The sequence below is a fragment of the Idiotropiscis lumnitzeri genome, unplaced genomic scaffold, assembly GCF_059441095.1.
Source record: "Idiotropiscis lumnitzeri isolate Australia: NSW breed Sydney's pygmy pipehorse unplaced genomic scaffold, RoL_Ilum_1.0 HiC_scaffold_75, whole genome shotgun sequence".
Classification (NCBI taxonomy): domain Eukaryota; kingdom Metazoa; phylum Chordata; class Actinopteri; order Syngnathiformes; family Syngnathidae; genus Idiotropiscis; species Idiotropiscis lumnitzeri.
This window is the reverse complement of record NW_028283613.1, coordinates 575260-587048: the sequence shown is the minus strand read 5'-3', so window position 1 is coordinate 587048 and position 11789 is coordinate 575260. Positions and strand designations below refer to the sequence as shown.

Genomic DNA, 11789 nt, shown 5'->3' with positions numbered 1-11789 from the left:
ACACCATCTGACTATAATGTTTGGGTGATGGTGTTGGAAAAAGCTGGACAAAGGGCAGCTGTCCACAATGTTTTAGTCTGTCTTATCATTTATGTTATTGCAAGCAAGAAACGTCCCAGGTTTAGACAACAGACAAAAAGTCCAAAGCATAACAGCACATCTCTTTAAACAGCCATGCAAATCTCTCTAAACAGCTATGGGATTGTGGGTCTCTGCTCCCAGAATGCATTGCTTGAATTAGCTAAGGCTGAGTGGCTTTTGTATTATTTTCATTTTTTTTGGGTATATTGATGGCATGAGAGATACATGTTTGTGTTAATCTTATTTCTATGTTTCATTGTTTGCTTGTATGATGAGTTTTTTATTTTTTTTTGAAACCGTGACTCTAAGGAGTGTGGTGAGCAGCCAAGTCCCTCCCCTGACGTTGCTTTGTAGGCTATTGCCAATGCACCTAATATTGGCCTGAGCCATTGTCAGCTATTGTCAATAGAGACTTGGCGTCTGCTGCAACAATGGGGTGATTGCTCATGTTATTGGGGCATAGTAGGCTGCTATCGGCTGTGTCAGTGTGGGCAGCTCTGCCAAGTTCATGCTATGCTAACAGCAGCTGTGCTATCGTCTTGTCAGGCGGTGCGTCCAGTATATGTTACAAAGACAGAAATAGCGGCCTCAACAGGTGTTGCGCCCTTTGACACGGCGCGTCTTTTGGGTGCGAAAATACGGTATACATTTTTGCTTAGAGAATGATTTTTCCCCAAACACTTATGGGATGAGTATGTGTTTATTTTTTTAAATAAAAACAAAAATAAGATAACATCTCAATCTTTGCCTCACCTCCAAGTTTTTTCTTGCCGGCGGAAGTCAAACAAAAAGACAGTGCCTCTTCCATCCATCTTCCTGCGTTGAGATTTATCAGAATCTATCAATTTTCCTCTGTACTCCATAATAAAGAATAAAGTCGTCTTTCCTGAAAGGGGCCTTGGTAAATACTCCTCGACCTAGTTAACAGGGAAATCAAGATAGCTTCGTCATATTTTTAAGCACACAAATAAGGAGTCATCATATTCATTTGGGCCACTATACTAATGTAGGGTGGTTTGAAACATTGCTTCTTGTGAGGGATAGAGCAGAGCCCTTCTTTATGATTTTAAAGGAACAGACCAGCCAAAATTCATTTTCCAGCATTGCATTAGCCAGTATGTATTAGGACTGAAAGTACAAATGTCAATGGCACCTGGTTACGTAAAAAAAAACCTTTAAGATTATTTAGTTTCATAACAATGACATACACTGTATACACAGTCATATTGGATCGCGTCACGTGATCTCTGTGACGTATAACGTGCTTTACACTAGACTATCAATATCGGACTTGTTCACTGGTCTATTGTGGTATAAAAATGCCGGAGGGCGTCATCAAGTACAGCCTTAATTTAGATAGAACTCCTACCATCAGGTTTCACGCTCACTGAAATAACTTGAAACTGACAAAAGAAAAGGTCAAGACACTCTTAATGTAAAATAACCACTTAAAAAACGATGTCAGCTTGGTTATCAGAAAACAATAATATATCTTAGCAAAAGCGTTAACATCATACCTTTAAATGAGTTTATATACTTCGCTTCTAACTCTGCAGTCTTGTCCAGACCCTTGACTGCATGTTCAATAGTATCCTGCTTTGGGGACTTCCTGCATCTCAGGGAAGGCATTGTTTATTCTATAAAGAAAAAAGACAGTTTTGTGTTGAGAATTATTAATACTATAGGCTAAATGGAGTTTTAACAATATCAGTGTAAGAAAAATAAATTATAAATTAAAAAAATATCAATCCCTCCATCCCAATTAATGATTTCAACCATAATAGTTTATATTGAAGTTTAAACAACAGACAGACAGATTTATGCAGTGTGACTACAAAAATCTTACCAAAATTGCATTCACAGTAACCTTTGCTTTAAGAATCATGTAATTAACCAGTGAACATCGTGTCTTACACAAAAATTAATGACAGAAATTATCATGGTACTTGCATTCTGTTGTTCTATAACAAAAGTGCAAGCTGTTAGCTCCGCAAAGCTAACGCAACAAGCTAGCGTCCCTCGTGCTCACATTCAATGCAAACCTGACCACCGGATGAAAATACGCGTCGGTTTAGTTCTTTAAATGAGTAAAAGCACCATGACGTTTTATAATTATTCAATGCTTAACTGGAGCTCGTCAATTATGTCGATGTAGGAGCACATGTTTGCTAGGCCAGTGTTGTAGGCCCACATCCATGGTGCTACTTTGTATAGTGTTTTCCACACAACTATCTCTAACCATGAACAAATGCACTCGAGGCATGTTTTGAATAAAAACAAACGAAAAACACTTACCTCTCCGTTTCAACAGCAGTTCGAACTTCGAAGTGGTGATATTCTCCAGCGTTAAGCACCTGCTCGAACTGCGAATAGGTCAAATTCAACAGCGTCTTTTTTCTGTCTTAATAAGGACGCGATGAGAGGAGGAGCGCTTGCCTTTCCGTCAGCACGCCCCGCGCGGGTGGTGCTGCTTTATCACTCTCTATCTGTGCCCGCCCGCCGGCATGTCGATAGAAAAATAATATTCCTTCAAACATTACTTTCATCTTCTTAACGTTTTGTAGTGAATTTAACAGGTTCACCACTTTTTTCAAATACACCAATGGAAAACAGGTCTTAATTGAGGAAACATACAAAGAGCGTCTCACAAACACCTTATGATGAGCAATGTAATTTGATCACGTTTTTTGTCACTGCCTGGACGTCGGTTCACTGGCCTGGTGGCAGTGGCTTGTAGACACTGTCACTGAGTGGGAACGGATCTCAAGGTGGGTCAAACTAACCCAAGCAGTGGATCGGTCCGTTTTTTAAATTTATTAATTTTTTTATTTTATGTATTTATTTATTATTTAATACAAGGGCTTCGGCTCACTACCAGTGGGCGGGACCAAAGAATTTGGGTTTCCTTTGAGCTAGGAGGCAGTCAAAGGCAGTCCAATCCCCGGCAACATAAAGCGCCTAGCTCTGGGGACATGGAATGTCATTTCTCTGGTAGGGAATGAACCCGAGCTGGTGTGTGACTAGACCAGTGGTTCTCAATTATTTCCTGTCATGCCCCCCCTACCAAGAAGAAAACAATTCGCACCCCCCCCCCACCACAATTTTTTTTTACATTTCGTACTAATGTACATGTTCTTTGCATATTAATGTTAGATTGTCAATAAAATATCTTACCTTAACAAAGCTAAATTGATAAAAAAAAAATATCATTTTGAGAACGACTATTGTGAGGATCTCGAAACTCAGTACTCTGTGGTGCTAATATTGATGAGATGATAAATATGTTGAAGCCACAGAACAAAAAGATTAGATATTGTTTGGAAATTAATGACGTACATAACAAAGGAATATCAGCCTTGATTGGAGTACATTACTGCATTTAAATTTTTAATAAAAATGAAACAATTATTGATGTTATGACCACTATGAAGAATTTAAAAAAACAATATATAGGGATAATTATAGTTTTCATTTTGTTATGTTTAGTCTGTTCATGTTGCATTATTTTTATGACAAAGATGATGGTTAATCGTAGGTTTGTTGCCCAAATGTACCGTTACAACCTGATTAATGTTGAGAATGACGAACTCAAACTGGACACTAAAACGTAAAAACACATGGACTTCTTGCCCCTGTCCACACACGTGCACACACACACACACCATACACGAAGATCCGGGAGGTAAGGACGGCTGTCCTCTCCTACAACGAGGCAAGGGCCTCCACCAAGTCACCCCAGGGACAAGTTTTATTCCCTGATGGTCATCAAATTATGAGGATCTCATTCTACGCCGGAAGGGAGGAGGGGAATTTTTCCCTAATGTGAGGTTTTCGCTCCTCCACTGATGATCACACTGTTGTATGATTTCATTATGATGATCTGTCTTAAAGCCGTAAGGACATGATTTTTAAATCCACAACAGGGGGGAAATGTAAGATGGGCTGAGGATAGGTAATCAGTTTGTGTATTCATAATCATGTTTTTATACACTCATTAATGTTTAACACACACAGAGACACTTACTTGTTATTTTAACACACACACACACAGACACCGTATCCTGAAGATGTGTTTAGTTAAACTGACCTTGGGTTATGATTTTCTGCCTGCTGGAGTCCCTGGTGATTAGTTATTGATGCTTTAGTTAAACTGACCTTTATACCGTGAGTTATTGATGTTTTCTGTCTCTTGGTGATTAGTTGTTGATGCTTTTCTGTCTTCTGGTGATTAGTTATTGATGAGTTAGTTTCAATAAAAAGGCAGAACGGAGGGTGAGAGTCAGAGGGTGTGCGGGATTGAACTGGCAAGACGGCTGTTTCGCCTCCTGGCTCCCTCTCCCATTCTGAATGGCACAAAACGAAAACTTTAGTAAGTTATTTCAGTCTAAAAAAAGGCGTCAGGGCATTTTTAAACCGGACAGTAAGTCGTCACTGTCTTGGTTCCTTTTTGTGCCTTGACCCATCCCGGAATTATTGAAAGGATGCAGTCCTATTTACAGGCCCCAGTGACACCCCAGGTTTCTGTTGTTTGTACGAGGGCGCTTAATAGGTACTGCTATTCACAATCGTCTTAGGCTGTTTCTTTGCAGAAGTTTATGGACAATGTGTAGTGCTGTAGGATGCAGTCTAGAGCATTCTTGACATTGAAGCTTTTGTTTCCAGCAACTGCTAATGCGACCGTGCATCAAACATGCAAAACACAGACCCTTGCTCCTCAAGAAGTCAATCTTATCCTTGTGATGCTTTCTCCTAAATTCCTTACAAATTGTGAGACTGTTGCTCTCCATTACAATTAGCACATGGTTTGGCAATAGCATCCACTGAAACAGGTTCTGCCTTTGGCGTGGTGGTTTTGTTGTTTTCCATCTTGGCGGGCACAATGACTGTTGTGAAGACTTTCTTTGATTTTGGTGTTTCTGTGTGTTGTGATTTTGTTTTCTGTTTTATAGAATCTTTCGTGCTTGTCAACAAAGTCAACAAAATCCTTAAACTTCACTCTTCTATTTGTTCTTTCTTGGAGATTGCAGGCAAATTTTCTCCAAGATTCTATAAGTCTGTATGGAAGTTTGTTTGCCAATGCCTTTATATTAGCCATGTTGTCCAAGTCCTCCATGTAATTAACATCTGCCATTATGTTCAAACAGCCCATAAGGAATAATGTGAAAGACTGAAGTGCAACACCATCTTCAGACTTGATTGTTGGCCAATCCATGGCTTCCTTTAAATATGCTTCTGCTATCATGAAGTCATCACCATAAAACTCCTTCAAGATTTGTTTTGCTTTGGTATATCCTGTCAGAGGTTCCATATGGATGCAGCTCTTCACCAACTCATGTGGTTGTTCACTAGTATACTGCAGCTAAAATTGAAGATGATCACGGTTATCACTTGTACGGCCTTCAATCCCATGTTCAATGGCACCTATACAGGTTTTATAATGCAGAGGGTCGCCTTTAAACGTAGGAATGGAAAGTTCGGGAAGTAGCGATGCTTTTTGACTCTTTGCTAAGTATTCTGCGACACTGGCTTGCTGTGAGATTGCTTGGCAAAGGCCATCAAGCACATGTCCCTGTTGTTCTCTACTTTCTGTCTGATGTGGAAATCTAGCCATTGGAATAGTCGAAGTGGGAGCATTTCAGGTCAACACTGCTTGTTGCTCTGATAGGCTGTGATGGTAATTGAATGTTTTTCCTTGTTTAAATTGTAACACACTCATCAGGAATGTGGATACCATCCTCCTGGGTATTTTCATATCTTCTCAAGACATCCAATTTAGCATCAGACTCAGGGAGTGCCGTTTGCATTGCATGCATTTGCTTCTTTGCCTTAATTGCAGCTTCTTCTTGCTCAAGTGCCAACCTTTGTTGTAAATCAGCAGCCTTTGCCTTTAAACATGCTCGTTCCATTTGAGCCTTTAATTTAATTGAAGACGTTGACAGAAGTGAGCTTCTGTCTGTTAGATTCTTTACTTCTACTTCTATGGGTGTAGTTAGTTGATGCAGATCTACTATCATCAGGTGATATTTGTTTATTGCATCCTTCCTCTGCACGTTTCAAAACGTCCTTCTTCCATTGCTCACATTTCCATTAATTACATTTTTTGGATCAAACCAGTTATTTTGGTCATCGGCAAAATCCTCTTCAGTCTTTAAATTTTGCACACCGGAATTGAGGTCCACAAATTCTTGCTCCATGCCGCTAAAGCAAACACGAAGCTCAGTTTTTTACAGCGTCAACATTTGCATCATCCTCCATCAATTGTTCAATTTGACGTTGCATGGAGGTCAATTGAGCAAATTTGCACCTGCGTGCCTGCATCCGTTTAGGCTTGTGATCTTCTACAGCTTTTCTCCGTCATTTTTAATGTCCGCTTTCCACTGTCTTGTTCCTCCATGTCAATCCACAATCAAGCAAACAAAAACGTCAAACTGACTGTAGCGTCTCAATTTGTAGGTCAGCTGAATGACGATCAAAGTTTTAAGCAGTTTACTCACGCACCTGTTACGTGCACGTCCTTGTTAACTCGCGATGCTTGTCAAGTATGGACGCATGCTAACAGCTAGCAGCTCATTGTCCCGACTGGAAAGTTGCTCCTTAGCTGTGATGTGCCTAGGGTTACACTATCTATCATTAACAAACACAGCCAGCCCTCCTCTTTCCTCTTACCGCTTTCCAGTGTCCTGTCCGCAAGTAGTATTTGGAAGCCGTCAAATTCCACGACGGTGTCCGGCGTTAGGTCTGTTAGCCATGAATCCGTGAACATCAGCAAGCTAGCTCATTGGAAGTTCCTCTCGTGCCGCGTCCATTTTCTTGGGAAGGTATCTAACATTTCCCATAAAAACGGACAGGAGGACGGGGTGGTCACGCCTCCTCTTTGCCTGGCGTTTCGCCCCCGCGCGACATCCCCCGTCTCTGCCTCCTCAACTCGTGGGGGATATCGGGTCTCGCTCCGGGAGTCGGCACGGGGTTAGCACGAAGTGCTAACAGCTGATCTCTTGTGTAAACGATTGATCCGTAGCTCCCAGTGACATCTCCGGACACGATCACGCAAAAAACAGCCCCCAGCAGCAATAAAACCACCGCAATTTGGATGTCCATTGCTGCGATGAGGTAAAATAAATAAAACTGGGTAAAGGAAAAAACACGCGAAAAAGGCTCAAATAGTGAGCCGTGCTGCTTTAGCAGGTAGCCACTCGCGTGGTGACGGAACCGTAAAAACAAATGTGGTCCCATCAAAATCTGATGGGATATTTAAAAATAAAAGCGTGAAAATTTGCTTATTTGTCTGTCGTCACCAATGATTAAAAAAATTAAAATCATTACAAAATCCTCAAGCTATCGTGATACCAGACAAGTTCTGCGGGACACCAGACCACCCCAGTTGTCCACAAAAAGTGGTCACTTCAAAATTTGATGTGGCATTTAAAAATAAAAAAATCACCTGAAATATGCACTGTGATCAACACTGATTTAAAAGAAAAATCTTTAAAAAATATCCTCAAACTATCGTGATACCAAACCAGGATTGGGGATACTAGACCACACCAGCTGTCCACCAAAAGTGGTCACATCAAAATGTGATGTGGCACTTCAAAATAAAAGTAGCCTGAAATTCGCTTATTTCACGGTCATCACCACTGAGTTAAAAAAAAAATAGCTCGAGCTATCGTGATACCAGACCAGTTTTGTGGGACACGAGACTACCCCAGCTGTCCATAAAAAGTGGTCCCATCGAAATCTAATTTGTAATTTCAAACTAAAAGTTGCCTGAAATCTGCACATTTCACTGTCATCATGCCTGACTTTAAAATTTCATTAAAAAATATCCTCTAGCTATGGTAATACCAAACCAGGTTTGGAGGACACAAGACAACACAGCTTTCCACCAAAAGTAGTCCCATCAAAATGTAAGGAGGCATTTTAAAATAAAAGAGCTGGAGCTGTCGTAATACCAGACTAGTTTTGTTGGACACTAGACGACCCCAGCTGTTCATCAAAAATGGTCCCATCAAAATCTGATGTGTAATTTCACAATAAAAAAAAAAACCACCTGAAATATGCACATTTCATTGTCATCAACACTGATTTTAAAATAATCATTTCAAAATACCCTCGAGCTATCGTGATATCAGACCCATTTTGGGGGACACTAGACAACCCCAGTTGTCCATCAAATGCGGTCCCACCAAAATGTGATACGGCATTTCAAAATAAAAGTAGCCTTAAATCAGCATACATCACTGTTATCAGGCCTGACTAAAATATCATGACAAAATATCCTCCAGCTATCATGATACCAGACAAGACATATTTCACTGTCATCACCATTGATTTAAAAAAATTAATTAAAAACTAGAGCTGCGAGCAGCTATAAAGGGCCCTCGCCACCCGGACAACGTTGGGGTACTGGCACGTTGGAAATGTGAAATATTTCCGAGAAATAACGTGAGGAATCTTCAAGAGGAATTTGCTTGTAGTTAAAGTTAGAGCAGCTTTTGTTTTCAAAGCCTCGTCAATGTTTGAAGTAAATTTGTTGGCAGGCACTACAGGTGCATCAAATCAAAGACTAATAGACTGAAAAACATTTTCTTTCCGAGAGCCATCACCATTCTGAACTCTCACACACATGCACACACACACGACCACCCTTACCTTGCTGAACAGCGACGTATTGTGTTGTATTTCTCCAATTTCATACTATTTTCCATCACAATATTTATTCTCTTATTTATCTAATTTATATATTTGATTAAATTATTGTTGTATTGCACTGGAGAGGGGAGCTCCCTAATCTTGTTGCACACTGTACAATGACAATAAAAGGATTTCGGATTCTGATAAATTTAGAATGGCCGACTTCCTGTTCAATTTAGCATACGGCTCCATGAGACTTTTTATTAGGTCTTGGCTTTGTACACACTTCATCAAATTTTCAGTTTGGTGAAACAGAGATATGGGGCTGTTTTTTTTTGTTGTTTTTTTTTTTCTAGGGGGCGATAGCGAGCCATTTTTAAACAACTGTACGACAAAATAATAAAATATTGTGAATATTGAATCAACTCCTGGTTGAGTGGACGCTGGCACGTTTGGCTGCCACTGCTCACCGGTAACTCTCAGAAATTTTTTGGATCCGCTTGTTGTACCTGCTTTAGCAGTTTACAATCCCTCCAGTTACAGTGATTTTATTTATTATTATCTGTATGTTGAGCGATCCCGATTCTCATGAATGCCACCCACCGATTGCATAGTCGCTGACGCGTCTACTGTGGCTAAAGTTTAGCTTACCTATCAAAGTTAGCACCTGTCTGCCATGTGGACCCGCAGGCCAGTCTGCTTCTCGCACTTCTGCCTGTTCCTGTCATGTCATCAACCTGTGTCAGGACAACTTCAATCCACTGCCGCTGAACTCCGCTGGATTTACCGACACATGCCCGAGGGAAACGCACCACCACCACTGCTCCTCCTCCCGAACATCGCTCGTCGACCCTTGAAGGATTGTATGGCAATTACCGGCATTTTAAACATTTATGGGACAGAATGTCAATTATTTAATTTAGCAGGTTTATATTTACTGAATATGCTATGATCGCAAAATTCCGGACGAACTGGCGAGGCTGCCCGGCTCACCATGGCTTGTCATCGGGACCGGGAGGCGGCGCAGGCGACGCAGAGAGAGGAAGCAGAAGCGGGGCTGCAGGTCCGGTGTCTTGCAACGGCTGCGACGGCAGCCCCATAGGCAACCACTGCCGAGTCTGTACCTCACCAACGCCAGATCCGTGGTCCACAAAATCGACGACCTGGGATTACAAATCCTGGGAAACCGCTATGTGCGAGACAGCAGTGTGATCGTCGTCACGGAATCCTGGCTGCACGCAGACGTCCCCGATGCTAGCATCCAGCTGGCCGGGCGCTCGCTACATCGCGCGGATCGGACAAGGGACACCGGTAAGAGACGGGGCGGGGTGGCTCTGTGTTTACGTGCATGAGAACTGGTGCGGCGATAGCACGATCGTCGAGAAGCACTCTTCCCCCGACATCGAGTTCATGTCCGTTAAATGCCGGCCTTATTTTCTCCCGAGGGAGCTAACGGTCGTGATTGTCACAGCTGTTTACATCCCTCCCGACGCTAGCACTAGCACGGCGCTCTCGCTACTCGCGTGCGTCATCAATAAACATCAGCGGGCCCACCCTGATGGCGTTCACGTAGTAGCGGGAGACTTTAATAAGGCCAATTTAAAGACTGTACTCCCAGAGTTTCACCAGCATGTCAAGTGCCCAACGAGGGGAGACAACACTCTCGACCATGTGTACTCGAACATCAAGCACGCATACAGGGCCCTCCCACTCGCCCCCCTCGGCCAGTCAGACCACCTGTCCTTGCAGCTCGCACCTGCATACATCCCTCTCAGGCGCAGATTCAGGCCCACCACAAAGACTGTGAAAACCTGGCGTGACGGCGCCATGAGTGAATTACAGGACTGCTTTCAAGACACAAACTGGGGCCTCTTTGATCATCAGGACCTTGATGTCTACACACATTGTGTAGTGGACTACATCAAGTTCTGCATGGAAACTGTGTCCCTACACAGGACTATACGGACCTTCCCAAATGCGAAGCCCTGGATGTCCAGCAGGGTTCGCTCTCTCCTCAAGGCCCGTGACGCTGCCTTCAGGTCAGGCGACAAAGCCCAGTACAGGGTGGCTCGTGCTGACCTGAGCAAAGGCATCAAGCTAGCCAAGGCAACCTACAAGGGGAGGCTGGAGGCCCACCTTGCCAGTAACAGACCACGGGAGGTGTGGCAGGGTCTACGGAGCATCACCAACTTCCGTGGCAGCAGCACGACCTCTGCAGACCCGAGTGCATCGCTGGCAGAGGAGCTTAACTGCTTCTTTGCTCGCTTTGACTCGCCCCAACCGTCACACCCCCGCACTTCATGCTCCAACTCCCCCCCACTCACCGTAGAGGAACACGATGTGAGGCGCGCGCTCCTGGCTGTTAACCCCAGGAAAGCTACTGGACCCGACGGAATACCAGGCAAGGTCCTCAAAACATGTGCCCACCAACTGTCACATGTATTCTGCAGGATCTTCAACCGCTCCCTGGCTCAAGCAGTCATCCCCTCCTGCTTGAAAACTTCCATCATTATTCCTGTCCCCAAAAAGTCACCAGCCGTCCACCTGAATGACTACCGTCCTGTTGCTCTCACACCAGTCATCATGAAGTGCTTCGAGAGGCTGGTTCTCCAGCACATCAGGGACTGCCTTCCTCCCACTCTGGACCCCTACCAGTTTGCATACTGGGCTAACAGATCCACTGAGGACGCCATCAACACTGCTCTGCATGTTGTGCTGGGCCACCTGGAACAACAGCAGAGCTATGCAAGGATGCTCTTTGTGGACTACAGCTTGGCATTCAACACAATCATCCCAGACATCCACGTCGCCAAACTTGACATTCTCGGCCTCCCTGCCCTCACACGCATCTGGATTAAGGACTTTCTGACCAACAGACCCCAGACTGTGTTGCTCGGCCCCTACACGTCCTCCACCTGCATGCTGAGCACCGGTTCCCCTCAAGGATGCGTGCTGAGCCCTCTCCTATACGCCCTCTACACCTACGACTGCAGCCCGGCCCATGGCAACAACACCATCGTCAAGTTTGCTGACGACGCGACAGTGGTCGGTCTGATCTCGGAAGGTGACGAGAC

At 43.5% G+C, this 11789-nt stretch overlaps 1 long non-coding RNA gene across 1 annotated transcript; it reads right to left on the bottom strand.

The window, feature by feature from the left end:
• Positions 1-878: 878 nt before the first annotated feature.
• On the bottom strand, positions 879-2518 carry LOC148315623 (uncharacterized). The gene is made up of 3 exons (XR_015840750.1): positions 2377-2518; positions 1599-1718; positions 879-998 (listed from the first exon to the last, which is right to left on the bottom strand). It is a non-coding gene; the product is annotated as an uncharacterized LOC148315623 (long non-coding RNA).
• Between the last annotated feature and the right edge of the window lie 9271 nt (positions 2519-11789).